The sequence below is a fragment of the Urocampus carinirostris genome, chromosome 13 (assembly GCF_059441175.1).
Source record: "Urocampus carinirostris isolate Australia breed hairy pipefish chromosome 13, RoL_Ucar_1.0, whole genome shotgun sequence".
Classification (NCBI taxonomy): Eukaryota; Metazoa; Chordata; class Actinopteri; order Syngnathiformes; family Syngnathidae; genus Urocampus; species Urocampus carinirostris.
In genome coordinates, this window is record NC_142361.1 from 22,068,577 (window position 1) to 22,083,675 (window position 15,099).

The 15,099-nt window shown below is 40.7% G+C and overlaps 1 protein-coding gene across 1 annotated transcript in view; it reads right to left on the bottom strand.

The window, feature by feature from the left end:
* The window catches only part of LOC148354086 (uncharacterized), a 173,043-nt gene that overhangs the window by 155,869 nt on the left and 2,075 nt on the right, over positions 1-15,099 (bottom strand). The window lies entirely within an intron of this gene.

Here is a 15,099-nt window from a genome sequence, read left to right on the forward strand (position 1 = left end):
TTAAAAAGAATTAAAACTTCCGCTACAGAACCTACCGTAAATTCCGGACTATAGAGCGCACCTGATTATAAGCCGCACTCACCACATTTTGGGAGGAAAACAGATTCTGCACATACACAAGCCGCACCTGTATATTAGCCGCATGCGCCCACATTGAAAAAAACGCAATACAAACACGAAATTAACCCATACCCGACACAGTCCAAAAAACACAGCCGGCATAATGAACGGAAAATGATACCGGTACTTAAGATTTAATACAGACTTGCAGAGTCCAGGTGCCCGTTGAAAGTAATCCAAGGAAAAAAGTGTATATTTCCAAAGGTAAGGGTGGGAAAAATATGTATCCACTATTGTCGGCCGCGTCCACAAACACGTCTCACCTTTACTCCATTTCCCGTCAGCCCGCGTTTGCCCCGCCCCTTCTTTCTCATTTGCTCGTACAAACATATCAGAATAGGTTTCTAAAATAAATACATTTAAAAAATATACAGTTGCAAATACATATTATACATGGTTACACATATTCACAAAGAAAGACGGTACACCGAGAGAGTTTTCAAAGCTTTAATAATAATATTATAACTTTCATCCCAAACCGTGTCTGTGAAGGGTAGCAAAACGCTACTAGCAACACAGTAAACAGCTCTGTTAAAAAAACATACCGTACGCGTAGTAAGCACGGTAAATCGTCCTCATCTTCCTCCTCATAACGTCATCAAAGTCGTCTTTCTTCAGTATAGGAAAGAGACTTTGTCATATAGACGTCGTCCCACACTCCCTTATTCAAAAACACGCTGGCATCACGCTTGCCAAGTAAAGTTTACGTGCGGTAGCTCTGTTTCCATACCGTACCTGTAGAAACCACGGTCAACCGTCTTCATCTTCCTCCCTACGACTGACGTCATCTAAGGTCGTCATCCTTCAGTATGGGGAAGAGACATTGTCATATGGACGTCGTTCTACGCTCCCTTATTCAAAAACACGCAAGCAACACGCTCGCAAAGTAAAGTTTATTCGCAGTAGTTTCCTTCCTTATCAGACTGCTCGATTGCGTTTAGCTTGAAAGTTGCGTCATGTGCCTCTCGTTTTGCAATTTGCATGATGAGGATATGTCTATGCTAAATTATTTTTTTACACAAGCTAAGAAGTTGCAGTCTAAATCTTACCTTTTGTACTCGAGCGCCGCTGGCGGCCGTTAGAAAAATTACATAAATTGGCCGCATCACTGAATAAGCCGCAGGGTTGAAAGTTTGGGACAAAAGTAGCGGCTTATAGTCCGGAATTTACGGTAGTCAATTTTCAATCACACATCCACTACACAGTATAAAAGTTCTGCAGTTACGCTTCCCAGTTTCCCTCCTGTTCTTGTTTTCGGTGGTGTTTGGAAGTGTCCGCGAAGCCTGTCCGTGATCGGGCAGGCAGCCATTTCCATCTGCCCCATCCATCAAGCTGTGGGCCGGTGGCACACAGGAGGATGACGGGCAACAGAAAAGAGGCAGATGTTTTGCAGTGACTCGTATGAATTCGCACACGCCAGGGACGTCATTACGGGGAGGACAGAGAAACATGTAGCTGATTAGCAGCTTATTAAGTCAAGGACACTGACTCTGGCCAATGCTCTGTGCTTTCATTTTGGTCCGTAAGGTTTGGTAAGGGCAGCACGGCGGCGCAGTGGTTAGCGCTTGTGCGGCACAGTTCATGTCATGGGAACCTGTCGTGGGTTCAAATCCAGCTCCCGACTTTCTGTGCGGAGTTTGTATGTTCTCCCCGTGCTTGCGTGGGTTTCCTCCGGGCACTCCGGTTTCCTCCCACATTCCAAAGACATGCATTTCAGGTGAATTGGCCGGTCCAAATTGTCCCTAGGTGTGAATGAGCGAATGAGTTGTCTGTCCCTGTGTGCCCTGCGATTGGCTGGCAACCAGTTCAGGGTGTCCCCTGCCCACTGCCCGATGATTGCTGGGATGGGCTCCAGCCCCCCGCGACCCTACTGAGGATAAGCGGTACGGCTAATGAGATGAGATGAGATGAGGTTTGGTAAGATCAGTGTAGGGCTCGTTACTGAGAAAAAACAATAGTTTAAGTTAATAGTTGCTACATTTAAAATATAATTGCGTTACTGTCTGAGGTAGCGTGTTACTCTGAAGTAGAGGTACGATCGAGCCTAAAAAAATTCAGCCCGACCCGAACCGAGTTGCGGGCATATAAACCCGAACCTGTTTAAAATCAGGCGGATTAACTTGGTCTGATAACCAAGCTGGAAATTAACCCAAAGCTTTAATTTGCCGCGAAAATAAACACAAAGCTTTTCTTCGGGTGTGCATACTTTGTGCCAAACTGCGTTTCGGCTGAACCTCGACACTTGGGTTTCTCTTCGAGTTGACTCAAATAAAGTTTGCACTGCAAGTGCAGCGCAAAAAAATGAACGGTTCGGCGCTGAAGTACGCATTTTCGCAACAATCAGCAAGCGAAAGTGAAACTGAACGAATTGGTACCGAAAAGAAAATCATTTTCTGCAGATTACAAGCTGCAAAGAATGAAATATTTGGCCAAAAAGCAGAAAGTTTGTAAAGCTTGTAGGCTATTGGGAAGAAGCGGAAATTATGTCTTCACATCTTTTACCCCAACACCAAGGATGAAAATATCTTTGGATTTAGTGATTTGGATTCAAACTAATAGTTAAGTAACATCTTGACCTCTTAAACTCGAATGGGGTAGGTTTGGGCCTGGGTCCAAGATCTTACCTCTACTCTGAAGTAACTCTCTGGTTTTAATTTATCATATTTACTTACCTTGAAGCAGGCCACCTAAAACTGCCTACAAATAACCTATTAAATAAAATAGAAGAAAACATGTACAGTAAACCTGGCATGCCCAATATACAGGCTGCAGATTGTTGGATTTAATCTGGCCTGCCAAAAATTGTAAGTATGCCAAAAAAAGAACAAGTCTCAAGGTCATTTCAATAGAATTTTTTTTTTAATAAATGCAAACTAAATGCTCTCAGGTGTAAAACTGCATTCATTCAGTTAGCGCATTTAATACCACATATGAAAATCTTATTTCCCCATTGTTTATGATTAAAAATGTTGCGTTTAGAACCGATCCCTTGTCATCCGTGATTAAAATATGTAGGCTAGGTTCCTGATGTAGACTGAATGATAAAGTATAATACTGAAAAGCAAAGCTAAAAGAACAGAAAGTCTGTATTTAGCCCCACTGGTCTAGACCAACCTGTGGAAGCGGTGAACCCTTTGAATTTATTGGCTTGAGAGATTGCAAATGGACAAAGCCTAGAAATCCCATGGCTATTTTTGCTTTTGTCTAAAACTTCTCAAATATTTCCTTCTAAATTTCTGGGAAATGTCCAAGAGTTGCAAAAGTAGTTTTACAAAAAAAAAAATAAAAAAATTCAGCACTCCTTTACTCTAAATTCTTAACTCATTTAGTTTATTGCTCCTGTATAAGCCATGCTATCGCCCTATGTGGTACCTACCATTCGTTACTGGTGACAAACAACCAAATATACGCATATGAACTTACCCCCTGATTTTAGTATTTCATTTCATCGTTGTAAACCTGGATTGAATGTGAATATACACTTAACTTTACTAAAACACAAAAGCGGAAACCATCAGCAGTGGTAAAAGTAATCAAGAGTTGCGTCCTCAGTGGTTCCCCAACGACACAGGCGGTTAAGGGATCCGTGAACTGTGATATACTTATGAAGTATATGGTAATTTCAGTAGGGAGAAATTACCCGCCCTCGTACTCCGTGCTAAAGACAGTGCCAATGTAACTGTTTTCAGTTGTATTTTGCAGTTGCATACAGTAGAAACACCCGCCCTTCTCACATGTTGTGTCCAGAGTTGTGTTACAGGTAGAGGTGTGTGTCCCTTTCAAAGATCCAAAGATTTTGTAATTCTCTCCTTGCATTTAAATAGTAGTGGAGTATGGCACCTTGTTGTAACGACAGTTATGTTACACAATTCTATCAGTACTTGTCACTGTAAACAGTTATTTTGTTCTAGGTACGCGTTCCTTTGTAACAAGTTACTTCCAACCCTGGCTAAGACTACACATGTGCCTACAAAAATATTACAAAAGTATGAAAGGATTTTGAGACTTAAGTCAAGAGAACAGTGCACAAAAGACCTGACCATCTGTGATAATAGCTGAATTGGTAATGTTGAAAATCTCATCTGCGCTTTCCCCTATAGTGGGATGCCCTCAATTGTCCTGTCCTCCCTGTGAACAATTGGCCCTGCCATGCATTGTAGTGGAAGTGGATTTACTGAAAATCGCATCAGCCATGTCAAGCACTTTCTCATGTTTTCTCCCACTCCTCACAGTGTCGGCCTGTTATCACCTACGCGTTGAGTATTGCGATGTGTGCCGCACCATAAATTACGATGATACGTCTGCATGTTATTCGATTTGAGTTGTTAGAGCGATAAATGGGCCTGAGGATACGAGCAAGGCAAAAACTGAAGGCTGTGCGCGCCACTTAATGTGTCTCGAGATGATTTCACTCTGATATAACGGTTCCTTTCCAAAACAATCACACGATATTTCTCCAAATAGTTTGTGTGCATGAGGGATGGTGATAAGCATACAAAGAAAGACGCTCCCCTACTCATGACCGAAATACGTTCCAGACGTGATGAAGTTGAATTCATTCGTAAGTTTCTTCAGGGCTGTATTTTGTATTGAATGTATGTTTAAAGTTTAGATAAGTATGTTTAAGGTTTCTATAAGTATATTTAAGGCTTGTATAAGTAACATGTATTTTCTTTACACAAAATATTCTCTATAAAGATAAATAAAGTGAAGTTTAACTCACTTTTGGAAGATGGGCTCCTCAAGTTAGGCTACTTTCTCCTTTGTCTTAAAAAGTGGCCATCCAACCATTTTCTCAACCGCATCAAGCTTTCTTATTCCACTTTCATTTCAAAAGAAATGACTAGCCTTTTCATTACACTTTACACCAACCATATTGAATGGATGCACGAGACATTAAACAATAAAAATGTCAAAGTTCTTAGCGCGGGAGATACAGTATAGTATGCTTACACACAAACTGGGACTGTGACAGGAAAAGGAAGACTGATTTATTCTTCAGGGTGGATACTGGGTGACCTCTCACAGCGCCACACGCCGTTTGCGGCAGAAAGAAGCACTACAGTACTGTCCTGTATCGGAAAAAGGTACACATAATACAAAATCTAACTTACAGCAATGTCCGGATGTTTTTCGACATCCCGAATAAAAGATCATGTCAAACGTTTTTCGGAACTCGAATGTTCAAAAGTAGGGGAGCGTCTGAGTGGCACTTTTTCAGCTAATGACAGAATAAACTGCTTTAGAAAATTATCAAATGATAGTATACTCAAGGCATATGTCATTATGGCCACAACCTTTACCTTACAGGATAAAGAAATAACAAAAATGACGAATACAGGACTAGAAATGTAAAAAGACAGTTCACTGTAGAGGTGTCACCCTTAGATTCGGGGTGATACATTTTTCATCAATGCGATCACACCTTCACATAGCACATACAACCTTGGAAGAGGCTCAGAAATCCTGTCCTAATGTATGATCTTGCTTAAGAGCAAAATATTGATAAGAGTGTAAAAAAGACACATATTTTGACTTATGTCTTTTTACAAGCTCTGACTTGTTTTTATTTTTATCTTTTTGCGGGATACAGTCTATGATCATGATGGGAAACATTACTGAGAGGTCAATGAAAGTGAGAGCAAAGGAAACCACATAGGGATCACCATTTATTTAAGTTTCATGTTTATTTTATATTAATATATGAAATCAGTACAGAATATGTTTTCTTTTAACAGCATATTTCACACACATGCAAACTAAAATGTATTTTCATAACTCAAAACATTAAAAACAGGAGACTCGTTTACTATCGAAACACTAGGCAAAAAATTAATACAAAACAAACTGTTGAGAAAGTTAACAGTGTAGAGAAAAATGATTTGTTATAAAAAAACACACTCACACTTTGCATTGAAATAACAGGCAAGAACAGTCCTTTTCTACTCTTTCCTTCGCTAACCACTCGCTATAAGGTCATCTATGGTTCGCTGCTAAATATTGTTATCCACTTAAAGTAGCTGCTTCAAGTAGTTAAAGCTTGCTGAGATTTTTGGGGTCACTTACCTTTCACAGCCGCTCATGCAAGTGAACATGCTTGATTCCTTGTGATTCAGGCTTTAATTTTCTCTCTCAAGCATTTACAAGCTGATAAGTTTATCCTGTTTTCAATATTGTTGTTGTTTTTGTCATTTATTTATTCTGAATATGCATCACACGCAGTACGAGGCATTCTGATCTGAGAAATGAAAACATGTAAAAATGGCGAAAAGAAAGATGAGGAAGTTACATTAACAACAAAACGAAGTAATAGAAAACAAAATACATATTCAGAAAGGAGTTAGAAGAAGCATAGCTTATTAGCTCTCACCCCTCTACAAAAACAAAACAAATATAAATATATGCACATACAGTCGTATGCAATGGTTTGGGCACACCTGATCATTTGCAAGATTTTCCTTTTGTTGGGAATTAATTATCAAAAATGTACCGTTTACCAAATTGTTCGAATTAGTTATCTGACTCCATTAACCAAACACAAACTACATTCATACAACAATTTATGCGCTCTCGTTTCTTGAGAGAAAAATTATCAGGAAAGCCGACATTTGCACACGGGGGGTGGATTTATTCACAACATCAGAACTAAGTGTAAAACAGGAGACGGCTGAAGAAGAAGGGACGTTGGAGTCTGTGGTAAGCCTTCTTCTGAAGTCCTTTAGCTTTCTCTTATTGGCCCACGTCTCCCCACAAGTGGCGTCTCGGCTCCTCCCATGGGCGTGCCAAGGAATTGTTTGCACCCATCGTTCTCACAGCACAGTGCCTTGATGTCTGGCTTCCCAGAACAACATCGCCTCCGCGAGTCCTGTTATCAAAATTCCCTAGACAAAATATAATGCATTTCGAACAGCCTGCCCTGACCTTGTACATTGAACTAAAACCCACTCAGTGAAAATCTTCATTGCATTATGAGTCAATCGTATTAAATCCTTTATAGTCAAATGTATAAAATCGTTTACTTCATAAATCATTGGTTGTTCGGATCAGCAATTTCAGTTAAGTATATCAAATAGCAGACAAACACAGTGATATCTGAGAAGTGAAATAAAGTTTATGGGATTTACAGAAAGTGTGCAATACATACTTAAACAAAAGTGTGGCCAGTGCAGGTACTGGCAATCTTGTTAAAGTTGAAGGTCACATGGATCCCAGTCAGTATCAGCAGATTCTTGAGAATAATGTTCTAGAATCAGTGACAAAGCTGAAGTTGCGCCGGGGCTGGATACTTCAACAGGACAACGACCCCATACACTGCTCAAATTCTATTAAGGCCTTCATCCAGAGGAACAAGTACAATGTTCTGGAATGGCCATCTCAGTCCCCAGACCGGAATATTATTGAAAATTTGTGGTGTGATTTAAAGCTCGGAAACCATCAAACCTGACTGAAGTGGAGATGTTTTGTAAAGAAACCAGAATCCAGACCCTCATTGGAAGCTAGAGGATGCGTTTAGAGGCTATTATTTCTGACAAAGGAGGATCTCCTAAATATTGATGTTATTTCCGTTGGGCTGCCCACATTAATGCACCTGCCTACTTTTGTTTAAGCAATTATTGCACATTTTCTGTAAATCCTATAAACTTCATTTCACTTCTCAGATATCACTGTAGAATTGCTGATCCGAAAAACCAATGAGTCATAAAGGAACATCTTGAAAATGATCAGGGGTGCTCAAACTTTTGCATATGACTGTATACTGGACTGTCTCAGAAAATTAGAATATTGTGATAAAGTTCTTTATTTTCTGTAATGCAATTAAAAAAACAAAAATGTCATACATTCTGGTTTCATTACACATCAACTGAACTATTTCAAGCCTTTTATTATTTTAATATTGCTGAATTTGGCTTACAGCTTAAGAAAACTCAAAAATCCTATCTCAAAATATTAGAATATCATGAAAAAGTATACAAGTAGGCTATTCAACTAATCACCTGAATCATCTAATTAACTCGAAACACCTTGCGAGGGTTTCCTGAGCCTTAAAAACACTCAGCTTGGTTCAGTAAACTAAATCACTGCTGATCTGACTGCTGTCCAGAGGACCATCATTGATACCCTCCATCAGGAGGGTAAGACACAAAACAAAATTTCTCAAAGAGCAGGCTGTTCACAGAGTGCAGTTTCAAAGCATATCCACAAAAAGTCTGTTGGAAGGGAAAAATGTGGCCGGAAACGCTGCACAACCAAGAGAGATGACCGCAGCCTTAACAAAATTGTGAAGAAGAGCCGCTTCCAGAATTTGAGGGAGCTTCAAAGACAGTGGGCTGAAGCTGGAGTCCAGGTATCAAAAGCCACAGTTCACAGACGTGTCCGGGAAATGGGCTACAATAGCCGTATTCCCATGGTCAAGCCACTTCTGAACTCAAGACAACGGAAGAAGCGTCTGACTTGGGCTATGGAGAAGAAGCACTGGACAGTTGCAGAGTGGTCCAAAGTCCTCTTTTCAGACGAAAGCAAGTTTTGCATTTCATTTGGAAGTCAAGGCGCCAGAGTCTGGAGAAAGGCTGGAGAAGAGCAAAATCCAAGTTGCTTGAAATCCAGTGTGAAGTTCCCACAGTCAGCAATGGTTTGGGGAGCCATGTCAGCTGCTGGTGTTGGTCCACTGTGTTTCATCAAGTCCAGAGTAAATACAACTGTGTACCAAGAGATTTTAGAGCACTACATGCTTCCATCTGCTGAAAAGCTCTATGGAGATGACGATTTCATTTCCCAGCATGATCTGGCACCTGCCCACAGTGCCAAAACCACCAGTAACTGGTGCACTGACCATGGCATCACTGTCCTTGATTGGCCTGCTAATTCCCCTGACCTGAACCCCATCGAGAATTTGTGGGGTATAGTTAAGAAGAAGATGAAAGACACCAGACCTACAAATGCAAATGAGCTGAAGGCCGCTATCGAAGCATCCTGGGCATCAATAACACCTCAGCAATGCCACAGGCTGATTGCCTCCATGCCACGCCGGATTGATGCAGTAATCCGTGCAAAAGGATTCCCAACCAAGTACTGAGTGCATCAATGGACATTTTCAAATGTTTGATTTAGTTTTGCTGTTATAAAATTATTTTTTTTACTTGGTCTGAGGAAGTATTCTAATATTTTGAGATAGGATTTTTGAGTTTTTTTCAGCTGTAAGCCAAAATCAGCAATATTCAAATAATAAAAGGCTTGAAATAGTTCAGTTGATGTGTAATGAATCCAGAATGTATGACGATTTTGTTTTTTTAATTGCATTACAGAAAATAAAGAACTTTATCACAATATTCTAATTTTCTGAGACAGTCCAGTATACACCAAAATACATGCTTATAAACGTCTAAAATCCTACATGTATATTAACTCATACAATCCCATATATATACTTTCACATGGAAAAATATGCATACATATTCACATACACATATTTAACTATACACATACCCACATTGTATATATAAGAGAGAGAGAGAGAGAGAGAGAGAGAGAGAGAGAGAGAGAGAGAGAATACATACACACACACACACACACACACACACACACACACATGAATCAATTCCTCACCAATTGTTCTTTTTCATTCTCCTTTATAACCACTAAGAATCATATTTTTGTACCTTTTCTGAAACTGATGGATATTTCTAATTTGCTTCAGGTCCTCACATAGATTGTTCCACAGTTTGACACCGGCTACAGAAATACAGAAACTTTTCAATGTTGTTCTTACAATTAAGATTTTAAAGTTATTTCTCCCTACAAAGGACACCTGAAAAGGGTATGCCTGTTTTTTAATGTAACTATTATTGCGCACTGTTGTTCATTGCTTTGACTGTTACATTTTTGTTGCTATTGGCCATGTTGCTGTTCTTTTTTGGTGATCTTACAATAAAAATGGGTTTTGGAGAAGGGGCTTTCAGAAATGACAGTATTCTCTTGTCTGAAAGCTCCTTTACGGGCCCTCCTTGCAAGTTCAAAATCCTCTCCTTCTCCCCTTATTTTGAGTGTTTACTAACGTTTAAACTTAAAATTAGCCTCACTAGCCAATCTTGCTAGCTGCTAAAGTCAGCCACTTGCCTGCAAGCTACTCCAGAGATGACCAACATCAGAGGGCTGCTCTTTTTAGCGGGTAAATCAAGGTTGCTCTGGCTTTTGAGATAGCTCACTAGGACTTTTATGTCTTGTCATTTGTCAAAATGAGGATTTACAACAAAAACCAGGATTTGTTAGTAGGCTTGCGAAATAACATCTCTTGGGCTTCCATGGCTACATTTTGAGTGCATATTCTCTGGCTCCATTCTATGATCCGGTCTCCTCTAGTGGTAAATTATTACACAATGGCACTTTAGGTAGAGCACTCAAATTTAAATACACTGTATAATTTACAACTAAGAACAGTTGACTTCACTACTTCACAATGTTTTTCCTATAGTGCAGTGGTTAGCACAATCGCCTAACCAGCGAAAGATCCCTTTTTTGAGACCGGGTGTAAACATTTGTAGGCCTGGAGTGGAATAGGCGCTACCAAGCTGTACTTACCCACGACACACCACAGGAAATGGTGCACCTACGACCCTAGTGGTTAAGAGATTCACCCACTCACCACCAATGATTGAAGTCAAATTATGGTTGTTGATATAAATGACCAAAGCTTGTCTCATCTCAGCTGCACCGCTTATCCTCAGTAGAGTCGCGGGGGTGCTGGAGCCCATCCCAGCAATCATCTGGCAGTGGGCAGGGGACACCCTGAACTGGTTGCCAGCCAATCGCAGGGCACACGGGGACAGACAACTCGCTCGCTCATTCACACCTAGGGACAATTTGGATCGGCCAATCCACCTGAAATGCATGTCTTTGGAATGTGGGAGGAAAACGGAGTGCCCGGAGGAAACCCACACAAGCACGGGGAGAACATACAAACTGTGCACAGGAAGTCCGGTAGCTGGATTTGAACCCACACAGGTGGTTCCCAAGACCTTAGAACTGTGCCGCACACGCGCTAACCACTGTGCCGCCGTACTGCCACCAAAGCTTGTCTCTTAGACTAAATTAGTGGACTGATATCCTTAGGTTGCAGGTTACCATATCCAGTGACACGCGGTCCAGTTCTTGTCTGTCAGATTTACAAATAAATTAACTTTTACTGTCCATCATTTTTATCATGTAATTAGCAGAGCAATAAAGCAATACAACAACCTTAACATGGAAAGAAACATTGCATTGTCCAGTCGACTCACATTTAATTGTATAGCCCTTAATCACAAAGTGTCTCAAAGGACTGCACAGGCCACAACTATACCATCCCCTGATCTGAAACCGACATGCAGGTAAGGAAAAACTCAAGAGTCTATCAAGTCTATGCGCTGCTCTTTTTGAATAAAAGCATGAATAGATATTAGGTAATCCTCTTTTTTGAATAGCAGTCCTTGCAACGGGGATAAAAAATAATGGATAGCTTGATTTGCGGTTAGCTTGCTACAACTATTCGTGTATAACTATACGTTCTTGTAATATTGTGTTTCACTTTTTCTCAGTTCAAACTTTGCAGTTGGTAGCAACGGGAATCGACCATAGGTTGCTGCGGTGGTCACTCCAAAATCTTTCCACTAGAACAACAGTAGTAAAAATTACTATGAAAAGAAAATAGATGTAATCTTGTTATCACACTACTTTTAGTTTCAGTACCAGAATGTTAACTTTGTTGTGAGTTCAACATGTTGCAATAACAATAAATCATATTTTATTCTTCTAGTCCGTAAGTGAATTTTTTTTTCTTCATTGTAACGTCTGAAATGCACAATGATACTGGTAATGTGACTAAATATAGTGTGATAATGAAATAATACCCAAAGCCTTAGTCACTGGTGGTCCAGTGGTTAAAGTCTGACGCACAAACTGGGATTGAATCCTGTTATAACTAATGGTTTATGATGATATGTTAAATTTTGTGTATAATGCGCAAAACAATGCGCGTTTTACAAAAAAGTGGTACATTTATTACTTAGGATTGAGAAGTACACCATATCAGAATCCCTGGTGTCTTATCGCCCTCTGCCATGAGGCAAAATAGTTGTGTTTCTCACTTTGAATCTGCAGACTCTCAGCACAGTGACAGTACTTATGTTACATACCAAATATACTAACACTATACTATATGAAAATTCAGTGATTTTGAAAGAGAAAATCCCCAAATTGTGAATGTAAATGAGACCAAACAATTAAAACCGAAGAAATATAGCCATTTAATGTATTTTTTTCAATTTTATACACAGCCTCATCTGACTCCTCTAACTGCTCTATCAATCTGTTTTATTCGAAAATATTGTTTTAATATCGTCTGAATATCAAGTCCAATGTCATCGCTTAAGAACAATTGTGGAATTTTTCAGCGCAGAGATTGTCACATACTTAAAATTTATCAGATTTGAGCTTTGACACTCATTTGTAACTCATGTGTCCACAGATTCATTTTTAGGTCAGTACCTTGACACTCGAGACCTTTGCTGAGGGCGGGTCAATATCGACCAGTAAATGAAGAGCTTTGCCGGTTAGGCGTATCACAACCAATTCCACCTACACACGAAAGATACGGCTGTGATTTTTCGTTCCATTTTCTGCCACTGGGGAGTAAATCTGGGGATACTTTTTTCCTTGTGAGTTAGGACTTTCACCCAGGGGCTACAAGCTAGCTATAGATTTGGCAGCACTGATCCTCATCCCTTAAGCTTCCAACTCATCTGTGAACCATTACATCAAATGTGGGACAGTTCGATGAAACTATCAGTGTGGCATAATTGTCAAATCTCAGAAATTAGATCCTCGGGCCAGCACCTTAAATTCATGTCCATGGAGATAGCAGACCAGTTAAAAGGAACACCCTTGGTGAAAGTCAACATCCACTAGGAATGGGTTCAATTTGAAAGGTTCAATCCAAGCAGTAGAGGGCCGTGGAGTATACACTTCAGCCTTCAGCTCTGAATTATTGATGTGTCGTTTGCGAACAAACAAGCTTCATGAGCCAGGGCTCTGGGAAGTAAAATTTCGTATTTAATTTGTGAGAATTTAGGTGGGGGGGAGTTGATTCTGGCCGACCCCAGCCCCCATCGCTAGTCCAGTTCCGTGGGTCTGTCGGCGGCGAGCACAATCCGCTCTGGAAAGCCGACAACACGGACTGTACTAAAGGAGGAGAGGGTAGAAATAAAGGGTCCTTCGAAAACACACGACACGTAAGGGCCCGGTCACACAGCCGTTTGCGTATGTATCGAGGCTGAATCACGGCCAGAAATTTCTGCCTGTGAAGCAGACGCTGTTGGACGCTTTGAGATCGCCATACAGACGAGATACAGCAGTGCTTTACACGCGGTCGGAAATTCACGCGCGGTGGCTGTGTGGGCAATGACTTTGGTGCATTAGCGCACTTTAGCAAATGAAAATTAGCTGGGGTACAGACGACAACTCGGAATCTGATTGACTTGAAGGCTGATATTACAGGACACGGTCTTGAATTGTTTGTGAGGGCCTCTGGGTAGATTTATGAACCTCGCATCAACTAATGGTTAAAATGTGATTGGTTAAATGCTTAAATTTCACAGTTTCCCATTGCCCTCACTTGGGCGCCAGCTGTTGCTCGTTGCCTGAGTGGCTCCCCTTCAATTTAAACTCAGTGCTCTCATTCACTCCTGGTCAGTCCCTGAACGAACCTCTGCACTTGCAAGACTCTGTCCGGTATCCTGCTCGTGTATCCAGTATCCGGTATCGATCCCGTCTGTCTTGTCCTCTTCTGTATCTTGCTCCAGTCTCCAGTATCCGATATCGATCCCCTCTGTCTTGTCCTGCCCGGTATTGTGCTCCAGTCTCCAGTATCCGGTATCGATCCCGTCCGTCCCGTCCTGTCCGGTATCTTGCTCGTGTATCCAGTATTTGGTATCCGTCTTGTCCGATATCTTTCTCCAGTATCTGGTATGTATCGAATCTGTCCCGTCCTGTCTGGTATCTTGCTCCAGTATCCGGTATCGATCCCGTCTGTCCTGTTCTGTCCGGTATCTTGCTGTTCTATCCAGTATCGGGTATCAACCCCGTCTGTCCAGTCCTTTTCGGTACCTGCTCGTGTATTCTGTACTTGGTATTGATCCTGTCTGTCCTGACCGGTTTCGATATCTTCTGCCCAGCGGTCGCCAAATCGCTGGTGTTTGTGTTCCCAAGCATGACTGCCCCTCTTCCTGTAAAATAAAGCCTGTGTGAAAACGTTACGCATTTGGGTCCACCGTCTGTTCGGATTCTGACACGGAATATAAAAGCACAAATCTGGAAGCAGCTCAACCAGGGAAAGGCAATGAAAGGAAGCTGACAGACCAACTAGAATTACCGGGTATTTAATAAATATTGATGGACAAAATATAAATAACATCAGCCCACCAAATTTAAGTATCAATGATAGGTAATAAGAAGCGAATGAATTCACCCCTTAGTTCCTTGCGGACAATTGTCTGGCAACATATCTACATATATACAAGCATTGTTCAATGCTTCCCTTACTTTTATTAATAACATATATAACGTTTAGATTTTTTTCAAAGCATTTAATTTTTAACTGTCTCTGTTAAATTTCCCTTATTCAGCACCCTGGAGTGTAAGTTGTTATATTGCTCATATTGCAACATACATTTTCAATGAAAGGATTGGCCAGCTAAGACTCAGACTTTTTAACACAGAGCTACCCAACAGGCAGAATGAAGCCTAGTATTAGCTTTCTGTTTGTAAATTCCACGTACATACCCTGAAATCATTATGGATGTTCACATTTGAACTTGGCACTTATAGGAACATGGGGGGTTATCTTGCTTTTCCCGAAATACATTGCTGATTTACATATATGTGACTGTGCGATTGTCAGACCACATTATTTTTCGTTAGCTTATTTCAGATGAGTAAAGTGTAGTGATG